Source organism: Dermacentor silvarum, chromosome 5 (assembly GCF_013339745.2).
Source record: "Dermacentor silvarum isolate Dsil-2018 chromosome 5, BIME_Dsil_1.4, whole genome shotgun sequence".
Classification (NCBI taxonomy): Eukaryota; Metazoa; Arthropoda; class Arachnida; order Ixodida; family Ixodidae; genus Dermacentor; species Dermacentor silvarum.
In genome coordinates this window covers 140,279,207-140,295,520 of record NC_051158.1, presented here as the reverse complement: position 1 = coordinate 140,295,520, position 16,314 = coordinate 140,279,207, and the positions used below count along the sequence as shown (strand labels likewise).

General features: G+C 47.4%; 1 long non-coding RNA gene across 1 annotated transcript; it reads left to right on the top strand.

The window, feature by feature from the left end:
• The first annotated feature begins 13,872 nt into the window (after window positions 1–13,872).
• LOC125946033 (uncharacterized) lies at window positions 13,873–15,889 on the top strand. The gene is made up of 3 exons (XR_007467334.1): window positions 13,873–13,976; window positions 14,688–14,749; window positions 15,811–15,889. It is a non-coding gene; the product is annotated as an uncharacterized LOC125946033 (long non-coding RNA).
• The last annotated feature ends 425 nt before the right edge of the window (window positions 15,890–16,314 follow it).

Genomic DNA, 16,314 nt, shown 5'->3' with positions numbered 1-16,314 from the left:
TCCCTTCGCTTGGTATCGATTCTGTAACTCTAATGGTCCACCGATTATCCACCCTATGCATTACTTGGCCTTCCCAGCTCCAGTTTTTCCGCTTAATGTCAACTAGAATGTCAGCTATTCCTGTTTGTTCTCTGATCCACACCGCTCTCTTACTGTCTCTTCACATTAGGCTTAATATTTTTCGTTCCGTCGCTCTTTGTGCGGTCCTTAACTTGTTCTCGAGCTTCTTTGTTAACCTCCGAGTTTCTGCCCCATATGTTAGCACCGGTAGAATACAATGATTGTACACTTTTCTTTTCAACGACAGTGGTAAGCTCCCACTCAGGATTTGGCAATGCCTGCCGTATGCACTCTAACCCAATTTTATTCTTCTGTAAATTTCTTTCTCATGATCAGGGTCCCCTGTGAGTAATTGACCTGGATAAACGTACTCCTTCCCAGACTCTAGAGGCTGACTGGCGATCCTGAATTCTTGTTCCCTTGCCAGGCTATTGAACATTATGTTTGTCTTCTGCATCATAATCTTCAACCCCACTGTAATTCAACATAGTTAATTGCAATTATATATGCAATGGAATGTCATCAACAACATCTTACTGACTGTGACTCTGGTTGACTGTGAACAATCTGCACTTGCTTATGTTCGTATAGAATGACCTGTGTTGTTTAAAAACGCTATGAATGGTTGCTGGAGTACCTTGTATGCATTGCAGGAAACAATACCAAGGCTGCACAAAGCTAAAAGAGATATAAAGAGAGTCTGTCTATCAATAAAGGAAGTTTGGCGAGGCCTCCAACATTCGAAGCGGCCGCAGGTCTGCACTCCACGTGATAGTAAAGGGGATCGACAGCAGAGAAAAAATGGAAATTTTGGGACAGTAAATGTAGAGCAGCATGTGCGGCGGTTTGTCTGAAACACGTCCTGGGCATAGAAGTGTTTTTTGAGAGTGCAGACACGATGAACTTGAACAAAAGTATCAGAGACGCTCTCTGTTTCACTGCCCGCGATGGCACTCTGTCTTCTGGCTCCCATGCAGAATCCGTTGCTCTGAAAGCGAGTGGCCCTCCAAGCAAAATACTTTTTTGGTAATTTCTTTACTCGTGTTGTCCTACAGAACATTGTTTTATATCAATGACTGCACTAGGCAACAATGCAATCACTGCTGCATAACACGAATGAGTGGTATGTTTCCTTCCGTATGCCTGTTCCCTTTTGGAATACTGCGAAACGATGCGGGTGCATAAATAAATATTTACAAAATGAAAGTGGGCCTGACCTAGGTGCTGGACTAGCAGAGCGTGTAAATAAACAATATTGATGTTCATCAGAATTTTCAGCAATAGGCATCCATAATCTAGATAGAAGAAACATGATGCGATGATTCATATATGTGGATTTTCTTTAACTGTCCTGTGTTACATTTCTCTTGGCAAAATTTGCGATTAGAGATTGCTTTAACCATCAAACGCCAATGACTGCTAATATTTTAGATCAGTAGCAGGTGCCCTAGATTTCAAGTGATTAGAATATTTCGAAGACTGACAGTCCTTCTTCTGTGCTCTTACAGATGAACGATACCGAAAGGAGCTGACTGATAAAGTTTTACAAAGCCTCTTTCCAGCCAGGCGCTCTGTTTTATTGCCAGATCATTATTTTGCTGTTCGGAACCCATTCAACGCCAGTGCAACGCAATATAGATTCAACTTGACCGGCGGGAAACTATACATGCGTGGCACATGGGCGTACAGGCGGAACTACGATATATGCAAATTCAAACGCACGCCTTCACCAAGTATGGATTGCATTCTTCCTGTCACGGGCTCTTTCGCCACTTACAACTGCAAACTTTCTTATGGAAAACCTGTCGTGCAAACATTTAACATCACTGCAGCTGTCACACCATATCCTCAAGAGTGGAATAATCCTGCAGACGTGTCGGGATACTTCACGCTCACGTCTCCACACGGTAAGTCCTTTTGCAAGTTTTTAGGGGCGAAGCTCCTTAGGCTGTGGGTAGTTCCCTCCTCTGTAGTAGTAGTTGTAGTAGTAGTATTAGTAGTATGTAGTCACCTGTAGTTTTATGAAGTGTTCACTAGATGGCGTTCCGGTTAGTACGCCCGTGCTGACCGCTAGCTTCAATGATCATGCCTAGCACCCGGAGAGAACGAACCCTTGGGATATCGCTGCCGGTTCGCACGCCAATATCAATCTCCTCTGGAGGCCTCCACCCTCTCTAGGCTTGGGTCCTCTTCTAGTGGGACGATATAGAAGTAACTCCGATTTGGAAGGTGAGAGCCGGAGACCCATCCGATTGACGTGTTTTTCTACGCAATACACCGCCTCTTTCAGTGCGTCTTCAACGTGGCCTTCTGACCCGCCAGAGCACCAGAGGGCGATGTCGTCAGCATAGATTGCGGAGCCAATACCCTCCATTTGGTCAAGCTCGTCGGCCAAGCCCTGCATCACTATGTTAAGCAAGAGCGGCGAGACAACCGACCCCTGTGGGGTACCCCTTTTTCCGAGATCAGAAGCCTCCGATTTCAGGTCACGCAATTTGATTGTGGCCCTCCTATCTCCGAGAAAAGAGTGCACGAATCTGTAAAATCTCTCCCCCAAGTCAAGGCGGGAGATCGAGTCTGGAATGTGTTTTTGCGACACGTTGTCAAAGGCCTTTTGCAGATCGAGACCGAGAATGGCCCTCGTGTCCCTGGTGTCTTTATCTAATATATCGTGCTTGATGAGTAGCATGACATCCAGCGCGGAGAGGTGAGGCCTGAAGCCTATCATTTTCCTGGGAAAGAGACCCTCCTCCTCAATGTGTTTACAGATCCTGGCATTTATCACATGCTCCACCACTTTGCCCAAAAAAGACGTGAGGGAGATGGGCCTGAGGTTATCAGTCCCGGGGCTGCGCCCAGGCTTGGGAATGAGAACCACGGATGCAACCTTCCCCTCATCTGGAAATACACCCGATTCCCAAATGCGGTTGATCTCTTCCGTTATGACCTTAATGGACCCGTCATCTAAATTGCGCAGCATTCTGTTGGTTACGCCATTCGCTCCCGGGGCTGACCTGCCATTGAGTTTCTGCAGTGTTTCGCGAACGTCCGTCTCCTGAAACGGCCTGTCTAGGCTCTCTGTCAATTTGCCCTCATATCGTGGACATTCCTGCCCCGAGGGCCCAGCCTTGTCCGCCAGGGGAAGATACCTCCGTCCCAAGCGCGTGGCAATTTCGTCATCCCCATGCTGCTGCCTTTCCGCATGAAGAATTTTATCCACCACCCGATCCTGATTGCTTTTGGTCTTATTCTCGTGGAGCAGGTACTTTAGTAGGTTCCATTTCCCACCTAATCACATCTGCCCATCCACCATGTTACAAACCTCATCCCATTGCGGTCTCTCAAGCTCTTGACAGTGTGCCATAATTTTTTGTTTAGCTCGGCTAGCCTCTTTCTAATCCTACGATTGAGCTTTCGTGTTTTCCACCTAGCCAGTATAGACTCCTTGGCCTCTATTAAGTGTGCTAATCTGCTCTCCATTTTCTCGACCTCCAGCGCCGTGTGTATCGACTTGGTCACTTCTCCTACGTCCCTTTTGACTCTATCCAACCATTCCTGGAAGTTCTCAGGAGAATCACCCCCTCTTTCCTCCCTGATCTTATGGAAATGATCCCAGTCTATGTAGTTGAATGGCCTGGGAGGCTTTCTGCCTACCTGCAGCACGGTGCTAGCAATATAATGATCGCTTCCCAATTCTATCCCCAAGTTAGCCCATGAAGATTTCCCTGTCGACCCCACGAATGTGAGGTCCGCAGTTGAATCCTGTGACACGGAGTTGTCAATCCTGGTGGGGAAGTTGGAGTCGGTGATTAACGTGAGGCCAAGATCCGCCGGTGCCTGCCAGAGGTTCTCGCCCTTGCGTGTAGTGTGGGGGTAACCCCACGCCTGATGCTGGGCATTAAAATCCCCGGCCACAACAATGGGGGCCCTGGCCTTGCCTGCCATAGAAACCGCCTTAACGAACAATGAAGTGAAGCGATGCTGCCCCCTCTAGGGGAACTGTACACGTTGAGTATGAATACGCTATTCCTGAGCACACACCTAGGGATAACCTCGCCAAAAAGTGTGTTAGAGACCAGGGTGGAGACCCCCCTACTCTCCGATCCTTTCTTTACGTACGATTTGTAGCCCGACAGAGAAACTCTATCCACCAATACCTCTTGTAAAAGAATAATCTGTGGTCTCGAATCTCTCGATCTGAGGAACTGCTGAAGGGCCGCCCTTTTTTGAGAGAAGCCCCAACAGTTCCATTGCCAGATCGTAAAGTTCAATACGCCGTTACTCGCAGCCATCATTGGAAATATCAACCAATTCAGCCCGTGTGCTACCATCGGGCTCCCCCGAGGAAGCAGCCTTCCTCTTAACCAGAGTCCTTATTCGCTTCTTAGCTCTCAATTTGCCTACCCCTTCCTCAAGCTTGGATGTTCTTGCGGCCATCGCCTCCGCCATTTTTCTAAGAGTCTCCTTAATATCTGCCAAGGAATTTGTGATTTGCACCCGAAAATCGAGCTCCTCGTTCCTGACGTGCTCAGTAGTTGCCTTTCTCTTTGACGGCCTAACCTCAGAATGAGTATCCATTGGAACCTCAGCTGTTGGCGACTCCCCTACATTCTCGACGGGCCTGTTCGGCTGTGATGGAGGAGTAGCCTTCGCCACCTTAGCTCCCTCCATTTCTGCTATCTCAGCTCTGAGTTGTTCAACAATGCCTCTAAGAGTAGCATTCTCGTTTTGGATTCGACTAACTAGCTCAAAGCTAACATGCTCTGAAGCAGCACCCCCCTTTACCTGTGGCTTTGTCATTTTCTTGACCTTGGTGGCCCACGTTCCTTGGTCGACCCCTTGTGTTGCGATGTGAACCGCAGGAGTCCTGGAGCGAGATCTTGCTATGGAGGCTGATCTCACCCTGGATCGGGAACGGCCGCCGCTGGATCGGGAGCGTCCGCGCTGGATCACTCTGGTACCTCGTGGCGTGACCGTGTCCAGCACAACTTGCACGTCAGCTTGCAATCGTGATCCTCGGATGACAACTGCTTGCCGCATCCCCTGCATATGACGTCATCTGGCGTAGGGCATACGTCAGCGCGATGTCCTACCTTGCCGCAAGCGTAGCAAACATCTGTCTGCCTTTTGAACAGTGTGCAGCGGAACATGCTCGCGCCGCAAATAACGTGATTTGGAACTTTAAGTCCGTCGAAAAGAATCACCACCGTTTTCCAGTTCTTGATTCGCTGTGCTTGAAGAGCCGTTGGGTTCCTGTTATGAACAATAAGCGCCTGAAGTCTCGCCGGGTCGATGTCGAGGTCTACCCCTCGTATGACCCCCTTGCACGTGTCGTCTGGGGCAGCCATATACGCGTTGACTTCGTACTACAGTTTGCCTATGGCAATACTAGATATCCTGGCATACGCTCTGGCCTTCTTATCTGCCGGGGTGCTCACCACCGCAATGTTCTGCATGACGTTGGGACAAACTACGTCTTCGGCGATTTCTTCCTCGCCCAGACCCGCCGCCCTGGCCAGGGCAAAAGCAAACTTGATTTGACTAACATTCCTCATGTCGAGGCCATTGCGTGGGCGGAAAATCACCCGCAAATGATCTTTCGGAAGTTGTGGCAGTCTTGACGCCGCTATGACTTGCTTTTTCACCTTCGTGACCGACTGACGAGGCTGCGGCAGCGTCGCCACACCAGGCTTTCCGCTGCGCGCCTCGCCCGAGGCGTCGGGCACGGTTCTGACTTTCCGTCGACAAACGGCCGTGGTCCAACCAGGAGATTGAAATTCCTCAGGAGAGACATCTTCCCCGTCTACCGAAACTTGGCGCACACTCCCTCACGGGCCCGTTCCGGCAGCGAAAGATGCCGGGGGCCACTGTCGCCCTACTGCTGATTAGGCTTAGCTCGCGCAGAATAGTCCGCACGTAAGTAGACAGCCCAGAACAAGTCTGATAAATGTCCAAACGGTCCACCCACCGTGAAAAACTGGGTATCCACAGAGTACTCAGAACTTCATGCTTCGAATGGCGTAGAGATTCGCGCACAAAAAGCCAAAAAAACGACCGACAACATTTCAAAAAGTGAGAGCCAGAGCTGCTCAGAGCTAGCTGCTCGAGCGTCGTCGTCGTGCTGTATAAAATATTCACCAAGATAATTTCCAATAGAATCAGGGCAACACTTGACTTCAGTCAAGCAAGAGAACAGGCCGTCTTCAGCAAGTGATAGTCTTCGATGGGTCATATCCATGTCATCAATCAGGCAATCGAGAAATCTGCGGAGTACAATCAACCTCTCTAAGTAGCTTTCATTTATTATGAAAAAAACATCTGATTCAGTAGAAATATCAACATTCATAGAGCCATTGCGTAATCAAAGAGTATAGGAGGCATACGTGAATATTTCGGCAAATATCTACAAAGATTTCACAGCTACCTTGGTGCTCCGCAAGAAAAGTAGAGAGGTACATATCAAAAAACGGGTCAGGCAAGGAAACAATCTCTCCGATGCTATTCACGGCATGCTTAGAAGTATTCAAACTTTTAGACTGGTAAGGCTTAGCAGTGGGGATAAACGGCGAATATCTCAGCAACCTTCGCTTTGCATATGACATTGTGCTATTCAGCAAGAATGGTGACGTATTACAACAAATGATTGAGGACCTTAACTGAGAAAGTGTAAGAGTGGGGTTGAGGATTAATATGCAGAAGACAAAGATAAGGTTCAATAGCCTGGCAAAAGAACAAGAATTCAGAATCGCCATTCAGCCTTAGAGTCTGTAAAGGAGTCCGTTTATCTAGGCTATTTGTTTGCCTATTTGTTTGTATTATCTAGGGCAATGTTCGCCCGCCTTTGGCCCCCCAACCAAAGGCGGGCAAACATTGGCTAAATCTTCAGGTTTGCCAATGTTTGCCAAAGACCGCCCTCTGTTAATCATGGGAGATTTCAACGCTGAGAACACGCTATGGGGATATCAGAAGTAGGACTAAAAGGGTATCCAGCTAGAAACACTAATGGAACAGTCACCTCAAACTCAACACAGACCCGAACACTTCAACGAGGGAAGCGAACCGCGTAACACGCGACACCACTCACAGCCTCACCTTCATCACACACACCACGTGAGCCGAATGGCTCAAGACACTCGAAAACTTAGGCCGCGATCACTACAAACTGAACATAGCGCTACAGACCGGACGCCTATGTAGGCAGATCGGCACAGCCAAACTGACTGACTGGCGAAAAATCAGGGAAGTTGAAGAACAGCACACAGACACAGTCACGAACCTGGAAGACTGGTGCGACAAACTCCGTCGACAGAAACCACAGCACACAAAGGAAATCGCCAAAACGGAAGAGACCGCAGAGGTCAATCCCCACTTACTACACCTGTGGGACGGCAAACGGGGCCTCACCCGCCACTGGAAAACACAGAAGCACAACAGGAAACTGAAGACACGCATAGCACAAATAACAGAGGAAGCAGAAGAATATGCCATGCCACTCGCCTCGGCGAATTGGTATAGATTGTGCGACTCCTTCGGTGGCACCCTGGGTACTGCCAAAACGTGGGACCTACTCAAAGCCATCCTGGACCCCACCAACTCCAAAGGACAGGGGCACAAGGCCCTGGAACGGTTACTACAAACTAACCCAGGCAGCCAACAAGACGCCATCGACGCCATCAAGACCAAGTGCTATGGAGATCCAGCTCCCCCACAACCATGTACAACACTATACATGGGACAACGCAACCCATCATAGGACGCACCTATCACAGAAAACGAAGCGAGAGCGGCGATCGCAGCCACCACCCGTAACACAGCGGCGGGCATGGACCGCATCACGAACACCATGATCAGAAACCTCAGCGACAAGGCCATCTCCGTGCTCACGGCCTTTCTCAACCAACACTGGGAACAAGGTACGGTGGCCGCGATGTGGAAACACGCACGCATAATCATGATCCCCTAACAGGGCAAGAAATTGGCAATTGAAAATCTCAGACCCATCTCGCACACATCCTGCCTCGGCAACGTGTACGAGAAAATCATACACAACAGACTACAGAGACACTTAGAAGACAACAAGCACCTGCCGAGCACCATGTTCGGTTTCCGCGCTGGCTTGTCCACACAAGACATTTTACTCCAAATCAAGAAAGAAGTCCTCGGCAACGCCCCCCGCAGCGGCGAACGTGCCCTCCTAGCAATCGACATCAAAGGAGCTTTTGACAACGTGAGCCACCAAGGAATCCTAGAAGGGTTCGCCAACACCAACTGCGGCGAGCAAACGTACAAGTACGTTCAGAGCTTTCTAAGCCACAGCACGGCAGAGCTGAAGATTGGGGAGATCCAGACTGCAGTATACCACTCTCCAAAAGGGCACACCACAAGGAGCTGTCATCTCACCCACGCTCTTCAACGTCGCCATGATGGCCTCGCAAGATAACTGGAGGACGTAGAAGGCCTCCGCCACGCCTTCTACGCAGGCGACATAACACTCTGGACCACAACAGGGTCCCTCATTGAAAAAGAAGAACGGCTGCAAACTGCAGCTGACCTCATCCAAGAATACGTCAGCCAACGGGACTACAATGCTCGCCCTAGAAATCCAAACTCATGCGTGTCTGGCGAGGCCGGGGTAACCACACGGTCCCCAAAGACCCAACACGAAAACTCTAGGAAAACCTCAACGGGGGCCTCATACCTGAGAAGCGATTGGTCAGGGTCTGGGCATGTGGCTGCAGTCTAGCCAGCGGTCTACCCACACCCTTATGCACCTCAAAGCCAGTGTTAAGGTGATATCACGCATGATATTCCGCGTAACATCCAAGAATAGAGGCATGAAGGAAGTGGACACCCTCCGACTGGTCAGAAGCTCGGTGGTGAGCTGAATTACATACTGCCTGCCCTACTACCATCTCACACAATCCGAGACGAAACAGGCTAACACGGTTTTGAGGATAGCTTTCAAGACCACTTTCCGCCTGCCGATGAGTACATCGACTGAAAAATTATTGACGCTGGGGTTACACAACACCCTTAGCGAACTCACAGAGGCCCTTCACGTCTCACAACAACAGAGACTTGCGCGGACTCACACGGGCCGGCAGGTCCTACGAACCTTGGGCTTCAAAGCCGCAGCACAACGAACCCAAGAAATCTGCACGATACCTCGTCACGTCCAGGACAGGAATCACATTGCCCCAATACCACGCAACATGGACCCTAACCTACACTCCGGCAGGAGGAGAGTGAGGGCGGAGTACATAGAGAAAACATTCCGGTTCAATACCACGGCCCGTTTTACGGACGCCATGTACGGGACGAAGTATAAGGGCGTAGTGGCAGTGGTCTGCGACTGCCGAGGCCACGTCACCTCCGGTTGATCGACCCGCCTCTGCACGATCACGGAAGCCGCGGCCTTCGGCCGCGGCTTCCGTGATCGCGTTAGCCATCGCGTTAGCCATCGCGTTAGCCATCCGCGAAGGCCAACACGCAAACAAACCACTGACGATCCTCACGGATTCCCAGCCGGCCTGCCGCAAGTTCCTACAGATAATAATCGCATGACCTGTGGCACAAGTCCTAGCCCAAATACCCAAGAAGGCACTGACGACACCACCACCCAAACCATCATCTGGATACCAGGCCACGCTGCCATTACAGGTAACCTGTATGCCGACAGAGCAGCTCGAGAATTGGTACATAACCGAGCATTCATCACGCCTACTGCTAATGACCCTGACCCAGTTGAGCCCGAGAATTCAGCAGTCCTGAACTGCAACAGAGGGAGTCACTTGCAATATCCCCCACCCCACCGAAAGCTAAAGACGGAGGATGCCGCTGCCTGGCGTAGGCTCCGGAGAGGCACTTACACGAACCTACACATATTGCCTCGCATACACCCCACAGCGTACAGCGACGAATGCCCGTGGTGCGGGGCCAAAGCAACCTTATACCACATTACGTAGGAGTGCACATTACACAACATAGAACACCACGACACGAACACCACGAGCAATGGGAGGTACTGCTGTGCAGCTCGACCCTCGAAGACCAGCTCAAACTGATCCAGCGACCAGAGAAGATGGCAAGAGCCAGCGTGGCCCTATTTACGGGCCCGACCATTAGCGATGCCCTTGGGGGCTAGTGAAAAGTCTGATTGTCTTTCTAATAAAGTTTATCTATCGACCTATCTAAAGTTGCAGAATGGATACCAAGAGAAGGGAAGCGCACTCGAGGACAGCAGAAAACCAGGTGGGGAGATGAGAGGAAATTTTGAGGCGCAAGTTGGAACGAGCTAGCGCAAGACAGGGGTAATTGGAGATCACTAAGAGAGGCTTTCGCCCTGCAGTGGACATAAATACAGGGTGATGATGATGATGACGATGAAGTGGAAAAGGTTAAAATAGACGTGTTAGGTGCATTTATGGATTAGAGGTACATCGGAACGAGAAACGAAGTGGCTCGAAGTAGCTTACCAATGGCGAGTTCTAACAGCGGAGATAGAAATAAATAATATAGGGATTGCATTGAAATCTATATATTTTAGTTGAGGAAGTTGGGCCACGTGGTGAAGATATAAATGTGGACTTGGAGGACTTGAACGGATATACTGATTACAGCAGTTGTCTAGTGCAGGATTTGTGCGGTGAACAGAACCATGTGGTATAGTTAACAGAGAATATACGTGTCATGGACAGGTAGTATGACAAAGCGGAAACCGGCTGTTAGGTATCGGCTACGCCTGTCTCAGAAACGGTCTCAGAACGACTAGACCAAATGACGATAGATGAACATGGAAAAGGTAGCCTGTACGGCGATCATAAACACGTAGCCGTAAAATTCTGGATAGACTTGTTAATGCAAAACACGAACCAATACCATCAGAGTGCTTAAAAAATCTAAAAAGAACATAGCAAAACAAAGTGGATGAGTAGCCTAGGAATATAAAGACAGAGAAGGGAAGAAATTGTTTGAATAGAAGGAGGAAACCACGCAAGTGGTGGAACAAGGAAATAAAGCAAGCTATAGAACAGCCTAAACAGGCGTCTAGGGATCATTGAGAAGCCAAAGTTTGGGATTACATGAGGGAGAGGTGCTCCTTAGATGTAACAAGTACCGAGAAAAGAAATCGATGGCGAATGAGCTTGTGCAAGTAAAAATAAATGCAGAAGTGATTGTAAGAGCACCCTTCAGCTCCAACTAAAAATTCGTAAACCGCTATAAGGGATGAATGAGGTAACATCTTCGAAAGAGACGATGCACTCCGGTACGTCACAGACGTTATAAGAGATAACTTTGGCACGAAATTATTACTTATAACAGATCCAACAACAACAGAGAACCACGAGATAAAAATTTCGCATAGAGAAGTTTTACTTTTTTTGAACATCAGGAAATGTCCGTAGTAACACGGCAGGAGACCCCGATGAAATCCCAATATATATATTCAAAAATATTGGTCCGAAAAGCGAGGCACTGATTACTAATGACACAGAGCAAGTGATTAAAACAAAGAATCTTCCGGCTGGATGGCATGAAAGCCAGATGAACCTCATCTACAAAGGCAAACGTGATAAGGATAAGATGAGCTCGTACAGGCTAGTTACAGTAACGTCGAAGACATAAAGAATGGCAATGTAAGCCATAAAATTAGAACTGTGGAAGTGGGTGGAGGAAAATGATGTACCGGGAAAACTGGGAAATGGGTTCAGACTAGGCATACGCTTAGAGGTTAATATGTTGGTATGTTTGTGCTAACTCAGTGCATAGAGATTTCAATAGCTAGAAATAAACTTTTATAGATGACATTTCTACATATTTGGGAAGCCTTGGACAATGCAGACAGGGAATAGTTACAGCATATATAGGCACAGATGACGATTTTGTGGAGCTGCTGAGGGAGATGTATAGAGACAAGCGAGTACAAATTGCATGAAAAGGCTGGGCATGCAAGCGAGTGGTGCAAATTTACCAAGGACGCAAGCAAATTGGCCCTCTCTTTTGCTTGTGGTTCACACTTTATGTTAAGGGCATAAAAAGTCGACAGGGAAAAAAGTGAATTAGGGTTTGATTTAGCTTACAATCGTAATGGCCAGAGGGCGCGACAGAAGTACCCTGGACTGATGCATGCGGTGGACATAGTGCTGCAAGCGTACAATACAAGATATTTACAGATATTTGAGAATGTGTGTGGCTACTCAGAGACAATCTATACCTTAAGTTTAGCAGAAAGATATAGCGAATTAGGATCTTCAATGAAGAGACGGGCATCACGTGGCGTCAATTCAAATGCTAGTCATACCCATAGTCAATCAATATAAATGCCTCCGCGTATACATAAATGAATGAACGACTTTCTCGACCACCCACCAAGATAATCTGAAAACAAAGGGGAAGCGGTTTGCAGCAATATTGAAAGATAGAGCACTTTTGGGCTACAATAGATATGAGGTGGCGCGTGGAATCGGGAAAGGGGTAATTGTGCCAGCGCTAAAGTTTGCAAATGCCACTCCGTGCTCCAAGCTCCCGTTCTGCGGACTTTTCGTGCAAACTGGTTGCAAAGTTTGGAACTGTGTTGGCGGCGCCCTTCGCGTGCGCAGCAGGGCGATGTGTTTTCACCAGTGGACACGAAAGGTGTGTTGCGAGGCCATTGCAATGCCCCGCAATGTGAGTGCGACGGATTTTGCCGTTCCGCGAACAACGTACCTGCTGCACCATTCCAGGCCGCTTGGTGCTCATACTGTGGGCACAGCCCAGTACAACATGCTCGAATCGGTGAGTGGCACTTCTGTTTTTTTTTGTTTTTTTTTTCTATTTATGTGTCGTGAGGTTTACTGACGCGCGTATAGGTACTGACGCGCGCAGTGCTACTCAGTATGGCTAATGCAAAAAAAAAAGAGGGCAGGTAAATGTAGCGCACTGTACACGACACAGGGCAAAGGGAATCCGTGTTTGGCAACTATATTAAATGCCATGTACGTAAATTTTGCAGCGCTACTCATTCGAAGCGCGCACAGGTGCGCCTTGAAGAACTGTTTTGCAGGGTAAAGCCCAAACCGCATGAGAGCGATTTAATTCGTGCGCGACGGCGACGATCGACAGCTTCGAACGACGAAACGGGCCGTCGCGCGAACAGATCGCTTGGTTCTGGAAATATATAATTCATCGCTCGTCGCCCAAAAGTGCTATGAGCGACTAGCCAATAGCGCGTAGCCGAAACAGGATGTACAGAACATCAGTCGAGTGCTACGAATTGTGGCACGGAATGAGCAAACGACTTTTTGATACGTGCAAGGATAAGAACCAAGTGCAAGACCTTTAGAAATATTTATGCTCCTATTTACAGTAAAACACAAATTAATGAAGCACGCGTCACGCCAGTTTCGGCGCGTATTTGCGGCCCTCATACGGGTAGCACCGGGGAGACGTCGCTAAAAAGTCGTCGCTCGCATGCGGTACGTACTGTAGACGACGAGCGAACGCGACAGCCATCTCCATCGCGTCGCTTGTCGCAGTCGTCCGCAAGATCGCGTGCATGCGGTTTATACTTAAATAATATAGTGCGTAATTTACACTAATTAGGCCCCAACCACGGGACACATAATTATTTGACTATATTTGACACGAAGAAACCTAGAGCGAGTTAAATTGTGTGTCAACGTTGTGTGTAGTCTTTCCTTTGCATTAGGTTTTTCCCGGAATGCATTACCAGTTGACAGCCTATCATATGATGCGTACTTTGTTGACATCGCATTTGTCTTTAGTTTACTCCTTTGTTTTACGACCTAATTATGAAATGCCGGTGTGTTACATTTTCAACATTTGACATAACCCTGTATGTTTTGTAGGGACAACCCAGGACGTGTATTTCTCAGCACCCAGTCAACTGCCAGAAGTGACTCATACACAGGCCACCAGTAAGTGGACATCTGTTGCAATTTCACATTATGCAGTCGGCTGCTGGCTTGTACTGAGTTATTATTTTTTAATGAGGTGGTGATGTCGTACTAACGTGCATTTTGACCACAAAGGTGCGATCTGGGGCCGTATTCTGAAACGTTACACTTCGGCGAAATTTCTTTTTCGCTTTCAGGCGATCGATGATTGGCTGTTTTAGCAAAATTGGATGAGCTGATTGGCTGGTTGAGCTCAACGTCATTCAATTTTGCTCAACCAGCCAATCAGCGCGCACGTGAAAGCGAAAAAGAAATATCGCAGAAGTGGAACGTTTCAGAATACGGCCCCATGTCTCATAGAGGTATATATGGTTGCCATTCTCTGCAAGGGACATGTACTCGTGTCCGTGAAGCATTTATATTAGGCAGTATTGTCGCCCAATGAGTCACGTATCAACGCTGTAACTCGTCAGTGCCGGCAAGTAGTTGTGAGAAACACACATTATGACGCTGTAAAGTTATTTCATTAATTTGAAGGAAAGTTTTGCAGCGGGAAAAAAGGCTGCTATTCCAGGTAAACAAGTCTTTTTGTCACAAGTTATTTAACCAAACTGTGGATGTGTGACATTCGTGACGTATGAATGGATTTATTGAATGAATTTTGCGACTTAATTATGAAATGCCGGCGTGTATACATTTTCAACATTTCACATAACCCTGTATGTTTAGTAGGGTCAACCCAGGACATGGGTTTCTCAGCACCCAGTCAGAAGTAACTCAACCACAGGCCACCAGTAAGTGGACATCAGTTGCAATTTCACATTATGCTGTCGGCTGCTGGCTTGTACTGAGTTTTTTTTTTTTATGAGGTGGCGATGTCGTACTAACGTGTATTTTGACCACAAAGGTGCAATCATGTTTCACAGAGGTATATATGGTTGCCATTAACTGCGAGGGACGTGTGCTCGTGTTCGTGAAGAATTTGTATTAGGCAGTATTGTTGCCCAATGAGTCACGTATCAACACTCTTAACTCGCCACTTCCGGTAAGTAGTTGCGAGAAACACGATATATTATGACGCTGTAAAGTTATGTCATTAATATGAAGGAACGTTTTGCAGCAGGAAAAATGGTTGCTATTCCAGGTAAACATGTCTTTTTCTCACGAGTTATTTAACCAAACTGTGGGTGTGTGAAATTCGTGACATATGAATAGTTTTAATTCTGCCTTTAGTAATGCTTCTAAAAGAGACTACAAATGGCATATGACTACCTCTCCAATAAGCAGATCATACATATACAGTCATAAGTGGTAGTTCCATGCAGTGTCGCACTCGATATAACCTTTCCGGTCAGCAGCATTCAAACTGGTGACTGTGTTTTCAGAAGGAGAAGTGCACATGACACTGTATATGTGTGAACTTGGTTTTCTTTGTATGTGTTGGCTCAGTGACACAAACAGTGCAAACATCAGTTGTACCATGAGGCTGAAGACGACTTCTGCTGCTAGAAATGCTGCACTTCATATTTTCTAGTAGTGCATGACATTTAAAGCAAAGCTAACACATCAAATGATCAAGAAAACTAATAGCTGTTAAAGCTGTTTTCCTCAAAGAAAGCTTGTCCTTTATGGACTGTGGTAATCTGCGAGCTCTCCACTGATGTTTCAGTAGTATTATCCCTTAGTGTGTCAGAGGTCAGCGGCAGTTATTCATGTTAGTGTTTAAATGGTGTTTTAATTATGTGCATTTGTTCCAACAAAGTTGTCTAGATTACTTTATTGTGCAGTGTACAGCTTACGAAAGTGTCAGCAACTACTGAGTTGTTAACATGCATATGCATTCATCTCTATGCAGGTGGCACTCAGCTGTACCACTGCACTGCTGCTGAAATTGCCAGCACCAGCGGCTTTGTAACAGCTGTTTCACAGCATCTCGGTACGTGCTAATGTACAGTTATGTTATGATGGGCTAACGTTATGGACCACTGCTATTCTGTATTGTGACAGATCCACATGATGAATGATGTAATGGGTACAGTGAAAACCTTTGAATGTTCCTCTACTATGGTACATAAAAAGGCTCTCCTTTTCGTCACTGGAGCAGGAGAGAAGAGCATGCAGGCACTCTGAATGTACATATATTCCAAACATGAGAGAGACATTATATGTATATATATAAATACACATACAAATAAAGTAAAGGCAGGGACATTACATCTTGCATTTTGAATTAATTTGTGCAGCGCAAAAATACAACACAGACCACAGAGAAGCACACATGTTAACAGATTTGATACATCAGGTGTGCTCCTTTACACAAGAAGGGAGGGGAAAGGGGAGAAAGTCAGAAAAAAAGTGG